Source organism: Silene latifolia, chromosome Y, assembly GCF_048544455.1.
Source record: "Silene latifolia isolate original U9 population chromosome Y, ASM4854445v1, whole genome shotgun sequence".
Lineage (NCBI taxonomy): Eukaryota > Viridiplantae > Streptophyta > Magnoliopsida > Caryophyllales > Caryophyllaceae > Silene > Silene latifolia.
The window spans coordinates 95,506,072-95,512,050 of NC_133538.1; positions in this window are offsets into that span (position 1 = coordinate 95,506,072).

Consider the following 5,979-nt stretch of genomic DNA (forward strand, 5'->3'; position numbering starts at 1 on the left):
ACGGTTAGTGCCATTCACTTGAGAAGTGGTACAAGGTATGAAGCACCAAAGAAGCAAGTTGAGGATGAAGTTGTGGAAGCTAGTGATAAGGAAGAAATTGTGCAAAACTCCAAAGATGGAGAATCATCAAAAGAAGAAATTTCAAAGAAAAATGAAGACAAGGTCAAGGAGAAGGAGCCCATTGTGATTAAACTTCCTTTTCCAAGTCGTCAAGCCAAGCCCAAATTTGATGACCAACTTGGAAAGTTTATGAAAATTGTGAAGAATTTGGAAGTCTCAATTCCTTTCACGGAATTAATCAATCACGTGCCGGCCTATGCGAAATACATGAAAGACATCCTCACAAAAAAGAAGTCAAACCGGAAACTTGAGACTATCGCCTTCACTAAGGTGAGTAGTGCAATACTTCAAGGGAGTTCACCTCCAAAACTAAAGGATCCGGGAAGCTTCTCAATACCGTGTACCATTGGCGACAGCACGATCAACAAATCCTTATGTGATCTAGGGGCTAGTGTTAGTGTTATGCCGTACTCGGTGAGTAAAAGGTTGGGGATGATAGAGCTTAAATGCACCAATATCACACTCCAAATGGCCGATAGGTCGACGCAGACACCATTAGGGATATGGGAAGATGTCCCCGTACGAATTGGGAAGTTTTTCATCCCGGTGGATTTTGTCATTGTTGATATGGAGGAAGATTCCAACATTCCAATAATTCTAGGAAGACCCTTCTTACACACCGCGGGTGCGGTGATTGATGTGAAACATGAAGAGCTCACTCTAGAAGTGGGAGATGAGAGTATAACTTTTAATCTTGACAAGACTATGAGAGCTCCCCGTTTACATGAACCGTGTTTTATGATCGATCATTATAGTCGGAAGGATGAAAGGAAGGAGTCGGAACTCCAATGGAAGAAGAAAATTGAAGATGCTCCATTCAAAGAGCAAGTGGATTGTGACAAAGAGAGCTTGCACAGCTCACCAAAGTCAAGCAATGAAGAAGATGGCCTCATTGGCCAAGAAAAGGAAATGGGAAAGTTGTCTCCATCAAATCAAGAGATTTTCAATGATCAACTTAATGAAGTTTGTGGTCTTTGGGACGACGAATTTGAAGGGATTTTTAATCCCTACATTGGTAATGTCATCGATCAAGACCGCCAACAAGGGCCAAGGTCTATTGAAGACCTCTATCATGATAATGAACAAGCTTTTGATTACCTTTTCAAGGTGTTGAGCAACATCAACAACACCTTGAACATGCCCCCTTGACATCTCATCAAGAATGAGAGTTTGGTGGAGTCCTCCCTAAACCACCATTTGTAAATATTTCTAACTCCTTAACTTGCATTTCAATTCTTATATTACATTTTTTGTTATTTTTGGATTTTCATACTTTGATCAAGATAATTATCATGTTTGAGAGAAGTGAGGGAGGGACTAATAATTTCAATTAATGTGTAGTGCTTTAGCTTAGTGTGGGGATGGCAATTACCTAGGCTATCCATGCCTTAGTAGTGCCCCCACAATGAAGAACACGAGATATGAAGAAGAATGGAAAAATGACAAGGGATATGAAAAGTGCACGGATGGAATTGAATCCGGGTAGAAAGGGGTCGAATCCGAGCGGATTCAGGAGAATCCGCCCGTCTTCAGGCAATCCGGGCATATTGGATAGAAGACGCACGTCCCTCTGAGCTGAACTTTTAAAATATTTTTGACTGTAAGCGAATCCGGGCGTCCTGCATTCGAATCCGCCCGTCTTCAAAAATCCGCCCGTCCTGAAAGAAAAACGCCCGTCTTCTTGGCTGAGGAAAACAAGAAAAATCCCTGTAAAGGAATACGCCCGTCTTCTGTAGAAGACGTCCGTCCCGTGTTTGCAAATCCGAGCGTCTTCGCTGAAAGACGCCCGTCTTTAGGCGAGTTTTTCCCAACCCAGAAAAGGCCAAATCCGGGCGTCCCGAGCAGAAACCGCCCGTCTTGCCCCTGCAGTTTAAAATTTTTCGGGTTTTATAAACCCCCTCCCACATTCATTTCTTCATTCCTTCATTCATAACACTACTCATAACCCTCAAAACCCTCATCCTCTCCATTACAAAAACAAGATTCCTCAACAACATTCACCAAAATCAAATCAAAGCATCCTTTTAACAACAAATCAATCACTCCTCTTTCAACAAAAATCAAAACCAAGCACAAAATCTTCAACCTTTGAGTCAATTTATGAATTCATAAAGGTAAAGCCTTTCATCTTTAAATCGATTTGGGTGCACTAGAAATTGAAGATTTTTCACTCTTTTCTTGGTTTATTCATCAATGGCAAGGACTAAGGGAGCAACAAAGGCAACAAAGGCAAAGGCACCAAAGGCAAAGGCACTCTCATCAAGACAAAAGAGTCTTCAAGCAAAGAAAGCATTGCCTATGGTGGTAGCTAACCCAAACTTGGAAGTGCAACAACAACAACCTCCCATGGAAGCAACAACATCTTTTACTCCGAAAATTGCTCAACTTTCGAACTATCCGGAGGTAATTTTCATTTCCAAATCCCATAGAGACACTTTTGCTAAGTTTGCTAGGAAATCATTCCTATCCACCAAGTTTATTTGTGAAGATACCTTAGAAAAGTTGGGTGTCCTTGAACAAACTAGAGCCTTCTTCAAAGCCATGGGGTTGGAGAAATTGTCTGAATCAAAAGAATTGACATACCCCTCCCTTACCTTAGAATTTTTGAGTTCTTTGAAAGTTAATAAGGTTGAGACCATGGAGACCATCGAGTTTCGTCTAGCTAATGTTAGTAGGCGCATCTCCTTTGAGTAAATGGGTAGAGCTTTGGGTCTTAGTGATTCACCGAGTTATCTTAAGAATGTTGGCAAGTATGACCCCGACCCTATTTGGGAGGCGATTTCCGGAAGAAAATTTGAAGATTTTCATGCTAGTCGCGCTCTATTAGTCCACCATCCGGGCATTAGAGTGTGGCACAAGGTCATAGGGAACACCATCATTGCAAGAAAAGACACCAACCATTTCACCAAACTCGATTTTGTTCTTCTTGAGTCGGCTTTGAACGTTGGAAGGGAATTCACCAAGCCTTTTAACTCTCTAAGGCTCTTGGTGGATAGATGGTTAAATATTGATTGTGGGAAGAAAGACACCACCGTTATTGTGAATGGAGGCCTAGTCACTATCCTAGCTAAATACTTTGATCCAAACTTCAACAAAGATAACAAGTATGAGGCGAAAGAGGGTGGTCATCTCATTGATATTAATACTATGATATACAAGTACAAGTGGGTTACCCATAACCCTTTTGACACCAAGTATGGATGGCTCACTAGTGAGGCTAGATCTTTCACTTTGCCTTCAAAGATTTGTCGATTGAGTGTCCACCGGACCAACTATCTACTTCCCCTATCAAAAGAGGCCGAGTATATTATCCGACAACAAAAGGGTGAAATTGAAATGCCCTCCTCTTCCATTGTCACACCACCCTACCCTTTCGAGTACCAAGAGTTCAAGCCGGAAAGTGTTGAAGCAAGAAATGATTATTTGACTCTTCTCATGCAAGAAATGCACAAGCAAGCTTTCGAGGATCGGAAAAATGCTTACTTAGCCCAATATCCACCCCTCTTACATTTAGCTAGGCAAGGACTACTTGACCCATCATGTCCTTTGCCTAGTTGGGCGGATAGGGAAGTCTTCTTTTCTAGTGCATCTAGGGTTGTTCCTGGTGATAATGAGGTTGTCGGTAATGAAAAGGTTGATGATAACATTGATGAAGAAGCTAGTGAAGAAGGAGAAGAGGATGATGAGCAAGGTGAAGAAGAAAGTGAAGGAGAAAGTGGCGATGACACCACTTCTTGTGAGGAAGGTGATGGTAATGATGATATGATGGAAGATTAGCAAGCTTTAGAGGCTCCTACCCTCTTGAGGTTTGTCTATTTCTCTCTTTGTTCTATTTATTAATCTTGATCATTATTGGAGTAGTCCTAGCACCATTGAGGACTAACACCTCGGCCCCATTGAGGTGTTCTCATTTTATTGTTCCCACCTTTCAAAATCCAAAATGACAAAATGAGTTTCATGCATTGCATAGTGTGTGCATGAACTACACTCATCCTTAGGACATTAGCAATAATGTCTAGATCGGTTTGGGGAAGTTAATGCATACACAACGGGAGGTAATCTAAATTATCCTCTCCGTCATAAACAAAAACCATGCATCATGTAGTGTAGATTAGTGTAGCTTGCATTTAGTGTAGAAATCATGCATCATGTTTGCATAATTTCCCATCATTTTGGCCATTGAGGACAATGCCCATATTAGTGTGGGGATAGGGAATTCTAACTTAACTTTTATTCAAAAATCCAAAAAAATTGAAAAATTTCGAAAAACCATAAAAATTTGAAAATTGAAAAACCCAAAAACATGTTTATTCCTTTTGTAGTTTAGTTATGTATATATTGTATATATTGTATATTGTGTTTGTTCTATCCTTGTTCACATTGATTGACTACGCCACATCCGAGACATGAGGATCATGAAGACCGCATGGTATGATCTTTCCAATCTCCTTTTTGCTCTTTATGTTAATGACTATGTGGCTTTATTTTGATTGATGCGGTGTAACAATGTGAACTTAGGACTTGCATTTAGTTTATATGTCATATTAGTTGATAGAATCACGTCCATTAGGATGTATATAATAGTTGCATCATGGCATGTAGTCGCATTTAGATAAAATATTTTGAAAAGTGCCTAATTGAGAACTTTGACAAGAGAAACTAAGCCATTATAAATACTTTTTCAACTTAAGACTTTGCCTACTAGAATGGTTGTAAAACACCCTAGATTGTGTCAGACTAGTGTCTTTTGACCCATGACCCAAAGCCTAGTCAAGGGTTTGCATGTGAGTCACCTATCCAACCCCGTGATGCGATGTGGACTTGGTTAACTTGTCTAGGTGACCTTGATTGACCTTGTGGTAAGGCAACCCAAAAATACTTTTCTATCAACAAGTTTGAAGTGCTCATTTCGAAAATTTTGTCATGTGGAAATAATTTATTGCTAAGGAAACCTCAAATGTTATGAAATGTTGAAATGTTGAGAAATTTAGTTGTTTTGATGGAGGCGTACCACTTCGATGTGCTTTGGAGAGGGATCCATTGAATTGGGCCCCCACACGGTTGTGAATTCAACCGCCCAGAGACAGAGTGACTATCACCCCGAAAAGCTATTGTCTAGAGGTTAACCGGTTGCCTAATAAGCGATTGGCGAAAGCAAAGGACACTAGCCCGGAAGGGACAAACCCCATCTTAAATTTTTGAAATGTGAAAGTTAAATGAGGTCAATTTTTGAATACTAGTCATATCCACCCTTGTTTATAACGATTTGAGCATTTCATTCCCAAAAAGCCTTTTGTCAACCCACTTTGTCGAGCTTGGGACGATCCATGACCTTTAATTTTGTAGAGAATTCGAGACTTATCATGTCATATGCTACTAGCATCATAGGGATCATCATTCCACCACCATCCGATCGCTCTTGACGAAAGCATTTGGAAATTGAGGACGAAAGTAGTCTAGTTTAACACCATTTGGAGGTGATTTAGTGTCATCCTCTTAGACTTAGTAATTTGTTGAACTAGTATTTGTGAAGGATTACATGCTCTTAAATTTGTTCCTCTTTAGTGCCTCCGCCACTTGATGAGGGAGTGGCTATTCCTTTTGTAGATGCATCCATTATTTGATTTTGTGTGCTTAATGTTTGGATGTGTCGCCATTTTGGCAAGACCCACCTTGCCTTGCAAGAAGGCATCCTACCTCATGGTTGTCTTGTTGTGAGTTGAAGGGGCGGAGTGAGACCCGCTAATTGTCTCATATCGGCTATGTTATTAGGTTAGTTTAAATAATGGTCCTAGTCTTTGTCACCTCTTTACTCGGGACGAGCAAAGGTTCGGTTTGGGGATATTTGATGTGACCATA